Source organism: Symphalangus syndactylus, chromosome 20, assembly GCF_028878055.3.
Source record: "Symphalangus syndactylus isolate Jambi chromosome 20, NHGRI_mSymSyn1-v2.1_pri, whole genome shotgun sequence".
NCBI lineage: Eukaryota > Metazoa > Chordata > Mammalia > Primates > Hylobatidae > Symphalangus > Symphalangus syndactylus.
Genome location: NC_072442.2, coordinates 61,247,495 through 61,256,509, shown reverse-complemented (window position 1 = coordinate 61,256,509; position 9,015 = coordinate 61,247,495).

Here is a 9,015-nt window from a genome sequence, read left to right as displayed (position 1 = left end):
TGAGGTAGGACAGACATCTGGACTAGTGATGGCCAGGGGACGGGAGCATAGAGGAAGAAGCCCAGAGTTACAGAGGGACTTAGAATCGCAGGAAGTTCCTTTTTCTACAGGGAATGGGGCAGCCTACCCTGAAAGAAGTCATTTTGTTTTGTTTTGTTTGAGACAGCGTCTCGCTCTGTCATCCAGGCTGAAGTGCAGTGGTGTGATCTCAGCTCACCGCAATCTCCGCCTCCCGGATTCAGGCGATTCTTCTGCCTCAGCCTCCCGAGGAGCTGGGACTACAGGCATGCGCCACCATGCTTGGCTAATTTTTGTATTTTTAGTACAGACAGGGTCTCACCATGTTGGCCAGGCTGGTCTCGAACTCCTGACCTCGTGATCCACCCGCCTTGGCCTCCCAAAGTGCTGGGATTACAGGCATGAGCCACCACATCTGGCTGAATTTGACTTTTCTAGATTCCACATATAAGTAAGATCATGGTTCATTTGAAGGATGAGTAGATTCTAAACCAGGGGAAGATGGGGACTACCAAGGTGATCGTGAAGGTCAGAGGAGCAGCATCCGGGTCAGGGACAGAGGAGCAAACTCGGACCGTGAAGGTAAAGCTGAGCAGAGAGTGCCAGCCACAGGAGGATGGTGCAGTCACCTGAAATGTGTCCCATCATCTGAGCTGTCCCTCAGTCCCAAGCTCCCACATGATGACGGAGGCCCATCCTGACATATATGCTGCCTTCGAAGGTCTGGACAAATACCTGAGACACACGTGGGTGGTGTTGACTTCTCTCCACCCCAGATGTAGGTGCTCCTAGGCTGGGGACCTCATCAGCTCTTCCTGGAGTGGACGGCAACCAGGTGGGGATTCTCCAGCTTGTGGAGCATTCTCAGCCTCGGGCCAAAATGCCTAAAAGCAGGATGGCCAGTGGCAGCTGTCTTTGGGCTCTAACCAGCTCCCAGGGCAGAAGGTTCCCATGGAGCCTGATGGACAGAGGCCAGGATCCCGTGGGGGAGGGAAACACGGCAGGATGAAGGCTGGGCATGGAGCCCTCCTCACTGGGGCTCTCAAGGGCAGCCATGTTACAGATCAGGACATTGCAGGTCAGTCACCAGCTGCAGGACACCTGGGGGATCATGGTCATCTATCCTGGGGACATACACAGATGGGCAGTGGGGGACAGCAAAGGTCCCGGAGGTCAGACACCCCTAATCCCTTCAACAGTGCCTTGGCCTGGCCCTAGCAGCTCTCAAACCCTCCACACACAACATCGCAGGGTGGTCTCGAACCTGCTGAGTTCCTGCTCCTGCTTCTCCAGCTTGTCCTCCACACTGTACCATGTAGCGTCACTCACGTTGCAGGCTGGAGGGGCTCAGTGGCTCAGCACTCACAAGGCTGCTCCCACCCGTGCCTTTGTCCTGAGAGCCCACCAGACACTTCCACCCACACTCCTTGGGGGTCTCTCACCTGCTTGCAGTTCCCGATCATGTTTCTGTACCTTGATTTCCAGAGCAGTCACCCTTTTTCGTAAGCTTCCACCTGGAAGATAAGAGAACTCATCAGTCCCCACGAGTCAGCTCCCCCCACTCCCCACCCAGCCTCACTCCAAGCCAGGCTCACCCTGGGAATTCAGTGCCAGAACCTCACCCACGTTGCTTGACATGAAAGGGCTGAAAAATTTTCAGGGCCTGCAGGTCCATCTGATGTGGAGAAACTGATCAGGTGGGGAATGTGTTTGGGGTGATCAGAGCTGAGATGCATCAGATGGCCTCTGTGCCAGCACTAAGCAGGGAACTCACACACAGTGTCTCCTTCAGTCCTCACAGTCACCCAGTGGGACAGGCACTGTCGTAATCCTGATGTTATAGAGGATGAAACTAAGGCTCAGAGAGGTAATGTGACCTGTCCATGTTGTACAACTAGTAAGAAAGAGCCAGGATTCAAGGTTCTGATGTGTTTGACTGCAAAACACCTAGTGCCTCCTCATGGATCCATCACCGTCATCATCACAGCCCAACACTGTCCTCATGTCTGTCCCACAGTTGCCACACAATTGGCCCAAAGCTGCCCTCATCACTGTCCCCAAACGCTCTGCCATAATTGCCTATATTAGTCCATTCTTGAACTGCTATAAAGAAATACCTGAGACTGGGTAATTTATAAAGAAAAGAGGTTTAATTGGCTCATGGTTCTGCAGGCTGTACAGGAAGCATGATGGCACCTGCTTGGCTTCTGGGGAGGCCTCAGGAAACTCACAATCATGGCAGAAGGCAAAGGGAAAGTGAGGCATCTTACATGGCTGAAGCAGGAGAGACAAACTGGGGGGAGGAACTGGACAGGTATAATGGCTCATGCCTGTAATCCCAGCACTTTGGGAGGCTGAGGCAGGTGGATCACGAGGTCAGGAGTTCAAGACCAGCCTGGCCAACATGGCTAAATCTCATCTCTACTAAAGATAGAAAAAAATTAGCCGAGCATGGTGGCGAGCACCTATAACCCAGCTACTTGGGAAGCTGAAGCAGGAGAGTCACTTGAACCCGGGAGGCAAAGGTTGCAGTGAGCCAAGATCACACCATTGCACTCCAGCCTGGGCGACAGGGCAAGACTCTGTCTCGACAAAAAAAAAAAAAGTAGGGGGAGTTACTACTACACACTTAAACAACTCACACACTATCATGACAGCAGCACCAAGGGGAATGGTATTAAACCATGAGAAACTGCCTCCATAATCCAATCACCTCCCACTAGGCCCCACCTCCAACACTGGAAATTACAATCGAATATGAGATTTGGGTGAGGACATAGATACAAACCATATTATTCCACCCCTAGCCCCTCCCAATCTCATGTCCTTCTCACATTTCAAAATATAAGCATGCTTTCCCAATAGTTCTCCAAAGTCTTAACTCATTCCAATATTAATTCAAAAGTCCACAGTTCAAAATCTCATCTGAGACAAGGCTAGTACCTTCCACCTATGAGCCTGCAAAAATCAAAAACAAGTTAGTTATTCCCAAGACACAATGGAGGTATATGCATTGGGTAAATACTCCCATTCCAAAAGGAGAAATCAGCCAAAATAAAGGGGCTACAGGATGCATGCAAATCTGAAACCCAATAGGGCAATCATTAAATCTTAAAGCTTCACAGTAATCTCCTTTGACTCCATGCCTCACACATCCAGGGCACACTGGTGTGAGGGGTGGCCTCCCAAGGTCTTGGGCAGCTCTGCCCCTGTGGCTTTGCAGGGTTCAGCCCCTGCAACCACTCACATGGGCTAGTATTGAGTATTGTGCCTGTAGCTTTTCCAGGCACAGGGTGCAAGCTGCTAGTGGATCTACCATTCTGGGGTCTGGAGGATGGTGGCCCTCTTCTCACAGCTCTACTAGAAGCAGTGCCCCAGTGGGGACTTTGTGTGGGGGTTTCAGCCTCACATTTCCCCTCCTCACTGCCCTAGTAGAAGTTCTCTATAAGAGCTCCACCCCTGCAGCAGGCTTCTACCTGAACATCTAAGCTTTTCTATATATCCTCTGAAATCTAGGTGGAGACTCCCAAGCCTCAACTCGTGTATTCTATGCACCTGCCAGCTTAACATCACATGGAAGCCACGAAGACTTATGACTTGCATCCTCTGAAGCAGTAGCCCAAGCTGTACCTGGGCCCCTTTTACCCACATCTGGAGCTGGATGCAGAGACCAGTGTTCCAAGGCTGTGCAGGACAGTAGGGCCCTGGGCCTGGCCCAAGAAACCATTCTTCCCTCCTAGGCCTCCAGGCCTGTGATAGGAGGGGCTGCCATGAAGGTCTCTAAAATGCCTTCGAGGTCTTTTTTTCCCCCGTTGTCTTCACTATTAGCACTGGCCTTCCTTTCGGTTATGCAAATTTCTGTGACGTGCTTGAATTCCTCCCCTAAAAATGGGCTTTTCTTTTCTACCACATGGCAGAGCTGCAAATTTTCCAAACTTTTATGCTCTGCTTTCCTTTTAAATGTAAGTGCTAGTTTTAGGTCATTTCTTTGTTCATGCATATGAATATGTGCTGTTAGAAGCACCCAGGCCACATCTTCAACATTTTGCTGCTTAGAAATTTCTTCCACCAGATACCTTAAATCATCTCTCTCAAGTTCAAAGTTCCATAGATCCCTAGGGCATGGGCACAATCCAACCAAAATTTTTGCCAAGGTATAAAAAAAGTACCCTTGCTGTTATTCACAATAAGTTTCTCATCTCCATCTGAGAGACCTCATCGGTCTGGCCATCTCTGTCCATATCACTACCAGCATTTGGGTCACAACCATTCAACAAGTCTCTAGAAAGTTCCAAACTTCCCCTCATCTTCCTGTCTTCTTCTGAGCCCTCCACACTTTTCCAACCTCTGCCCATTACCAAGTTCCAAAGTCACTTCCACATTTTCAGGTATCTTTATGGCAATCCTCCACATCTTGGTACCATTTTATTAGTTTGTTCTCACACTGCTATAAAGAAATACCTGAGACTGGGTAATTTATACAGAAAAGAGGTTTAATTGGTTCACACTTCTGTAGGCTATACAGCGAGGATGGTGGCATCTGCTTGGCTTCTCGAGAGACCTCAGGAGACTTATAATCTGGCGAAAGGTAAAGGGGAAGTATGGCATCTCACATGGCCGAAGCAGGAGGAAAAGAGAGCAGGGAGGTGCTACACACTTTTAGACAACTAGACCTCACAAGAACTCACTACCATGACAGAAGTACCAAGGGGGATGGTGTTAAACCATGAGAAACTGCTCCCATGATCCATTTACCTCCCAACAGGCCTCCAGCATTGGGGATTGCAACTGAATATGAGGTTTGAGCAGGGATAGATTCAAACCACATCACTGCCCCACCATTGCTCCAACATTTTGCAAGATTTTTTTCTTGCAAAAAAAAAAGACTTTTTCTCTGACCATCCATCACTAAAGCTGTACCTCACCATTACCACCACACCACTACACCCCATTATTTCTGTCTTCTCTGTCCATCCCTGTGACCCTCACTTTGGGATCTGACCACACAGATGACAACCAGAAGCAGGAGGCCGAGGCCCAGGGACAGCAGAAGGAGGCAGTCCCAGAGTGGAGATGCTGCAGGAGGGCCTGGGGAGGAGGCAGCCCTCAAGAGGAGGGGGTGTCAGGACGAGGAGGGTCCAGGACATGACAGAGACGGGAAGAGGAGAGGGGCCAGGGAGCTGTCTAGAGAGGAGGGCTGAGCATAAAGGACACCAGGAAGGGGCAGGATGGGAAGGATTTCAGGGTGGGGGATGCCCAGGCCTTTGACCTCAGGGACCAGCACAAGTCCTCAGTCACACAGGCCCCTCACACCCGTGGGGACCCCCAAACATACACACACAGATGGGGGACAATGGTGCTATGTGAGGTCCCATGGTCAGAGCTGGGGAAGGGGCAGAAGGACACAGGGAGACCTGGAGGCAGCCAGGCCCTTCATAGGCTCACGCTCATCTGTGAAAGCAGGTGAAATTATGGTCTCCTTTGAAGACTTTCCTAAGTAACCCGTATTTTTCCTGCTTCCTGTCCCTGTGCCACTGAGGACCCTAACTCCCCTGAACACTAGGACCACAGAGGCCAGGCCCTGAACCCTCAGAGACGGGGATCTCCACAGTCCATACTGGAGTCACAAAACCAGGAGCCCTGGAGCTACAGCACAGGGGAGACATGAGAAACCCCTCACTGCAGATAGACAGCGGCACGGTCGGCCGGGCGCAGTGGCTCACGCTTATAATCCCTGCACTTTGGGAGGCCAAGGCAGGTGGATCACCTGAGGTTGGGAGTTCGAGACCAGCCTGCCCAACATGGAGAAACCCCGTCTCTACCAAAAACATGAAATTAGCCAGGCATGGTGGCGCATACCTGTAATCCCAGCTACTCAGGAGGCTGAGGCAGGAGAATCACTTGAACCCAGGAGGTGGAAGTTGTAGTGAGCCCAGATCACGTCATTGCATTCCAGCCTGGGCAACAAGAGCAAAACTCCGTCAAAAAAAAAGAAGGAAGGAAGGAAAGAAGGAAAGAAAGGAAGAAAGGAAGAGTCACTGTCTCTGAGAGAGCACTATCCTTAGACTACAGACCTCCTGGGCTTCACACTTTAGAGGGCCCTCACTGGCCCTCCTGTGACTCTACCCCTTCCTGTGGGACTGGGAATCTCCAGGGCCAAGGTGATGTGCTCACCCCAAGCCATGCCTGCCCTTCTAGACCATCCTCTGGGTACCTGGGAGCCCAGATCATCCACCCAAGCAGCTGTATACCTGTCTTCCCTGGGCCTGTCCCCTGGGTGGCAGACCCTGCTCCTGGTGTGCACACCCTGCAGCCCAAGTGGTAGCCATGCGCAGGGGTTGGGGGGTGAATGGAGGGTGTGGACCATGCTGAAGGTGTCCTCACGTGTCCCCCAGGCTCCTCGAGGTGCAAGACTGAGCTAGGGGAGGGGAGCAAAGGGAAGTGGGCTCAAGAGGAACTAGTTCAGGCCTCTGCAAACTTTGAGGGGTGGGCCTGTCTCTGGGGTCTTCTGCTTGTCTTATCTTTTCTTTTTCTTTCTGTTTTTCTTTTTCTTTTTTTTTCTTGAGACAGAGTCTCACTCTGTTGCCAGGCTGGAGTGTAGTGTCGCGATCTCAGCTCACTGCAACCTCCACCTCCCAGGTTCAAGCAATTATCCTGCCTCAGCCTAACAAGTAGCCGGGACTACAGGCACCTGCCACCACGCCCAGCTAATTTTTGTATTTTTTAGTAGAGACAGGGTTTCACCATGTTGGCCAGGATGGTCTTGATCTCTTGACCTCGTGACCCGCCCGACTCGGCCTCCCAAAGTGCTGAGATTACAGGCGTGAGCCACTGCACCCGGACCAATTTTTTATTTTTAGTAGAGACGGAGTTTCGCCATGTTGGCCAGGCTGGTCTCGAACTCCTGACCTCAGGTGATCCACCCACCTCGGCCTCCCAAAGTGCTGGGATTACAGGCATGAGCCACCGCACCTGGCCTGTCTTACCTTTTCTAAGATCATGTTCCTTCTCACCCTCTAAGCACTTGAGGTCTTCACACTTCATTGACATCCTTGGCCCAAGTGGTCTCTGTGGCTGTAGGAGCTGAGATGGAGGCAGACAAAGGACTCCATGGGGGAGCCTGAAATAAGGGCTGGAGGTAGGTGTGGAGCTGGTTTTGAGGTAGGAAATGAGGATTCGATAGAGGCTGAGCCAGGCGTGAGGACTAGGAGTGTGGCTGGGGCGTGGTTTGCAGGTGAGATTGAAACAGCGATCACAATTGGGTTGTATCTGGGGTTAGGACGGGGTTGACATACTTGGGGCTAAAAATCAGATTGGGTCTCAGGCTAAGACTGTAGACAGGGCTCCTTTGGGGTTGGGTCTGAGTTTGGGGCTGAGATTGGAAACATGTGGGATGGAGCGTGGGGGTGTAGTACAGCTAGGCTGGAGCTGCAGTAGGGACAGAGATTGAATTTAGGGATGAATTTAGAGCCGACATTGGGACTGCAATTGGGGCTGGAACTGGGATTGTATTGGTATGGGGCTGTCCAACCCAATCTGGAAGTCAGCAGAGAGATCATTTCAATCTCCTCCAATAACTAGTTCAATCTGTGATCCATCTTCCCAGTTATTTCCACCTGTAACACAAAGTCACCCTCTCCATATTTTCCCTAATGCCCTCCCTGCCTCCCCCGTCCAATTACCTGTATAAAACTAGAGAATGTAATTGTTTGCTCTCTTAGGTAGCAGAATTACCAGGTCAGGAAATCCTGGAAGGAACTGCCTTGTATTGGTTCTCCTGCTCCCCTCTACATTCTGTGGCCCTGGTAGAACTGTGATCTAATGCTCCTGCTGGGTGGCTTCTCTCCCATGATCCAAAATCTTTCAGACCCAGGGGAGGGAGGCACACAGCTGCTTGGGTGGATGATCTGGGTGGATGTTCTTTTCTTTTGTGCCTTCAGGCTTCAGAGTGGGGATGTCTCTGCTGTTCTTAGCCACAGGGACTTCACCAACTTTTGTTGGCTTCCTCAACCCTGCTCACACACTGTAAATGTCATTAAACTCTTTTCAATAAACCCTTTTGTGGCCAAGCACTGCAGCTCATACCTGTAATCCTAGCAGTTTGGGAGGCCAAGGCAGGACAATCGCTTGAGCCCAGGAGTTTGAAACCACCCTGGGCAACATAGTGAGACCCTATCTCTACAAAAAATAAACTTAGCCAGGCATGGGGGCACACACCTATAGTCTCAGCTACTCGGGAGGCTGAGAAGAGAGGATTGCTTGAGTTCAGGAGTTCAAGGCTGCAGTGAGCTATGATCGCACCACTGCATTCTAGCCTGGGTGACAGAACAAGAACCTGTCTCTCTACATATATGTAGAGAGAGAGAAAGAAATAAATCCTTTGGTTTTGACACCTGTATCTTGCTGGAACTGATTTTAAAAACGCTTTGAATAAAATTATAAATGTTTACTATGGTACACAGAAAAATAAAAAGAATAAACTCCATTTGGAAGTCTAACAGGCTCCTCAAACTCAACATGTTCAAAACAAAGCTTCTTATCTCCTCATCCCACCCGCAAAACCAGCTTCTCATATGGTCTTCCCATCTTAATTAACTGGGACTCCATCCTTTTAGGTTTTCAAGCCCCAAACCTGGAATTATCCTTGACTTTCTCATTTTCCCAAACCCCTCAGACAACCCATCAGCAAATCCTGACAGCTAATTGAGACATTCCTATATGCCAGGGAGCTTTCTGGGTACAGTAATACAGCAATGAATGGGTCCTGCCCTCCCTTAATGAACTTAAAAAGTTGGTTCTTAATAGCTGAGATGCAGCTGGGTATGGTGGCTCACGCCTGTAATCCCAGCACTTTGGGAGGCCGAGGCGGGCCGATCACCTGAGATCGGGAGTTGGAGACCAGCCTGACCAACATGGAGAAACCCCATCTCTACTTAAAACACAAAAGTAGCCAGACATGGTGGCAGGCTCCTATAATCCCAGCTGCTCGGGAGGCTG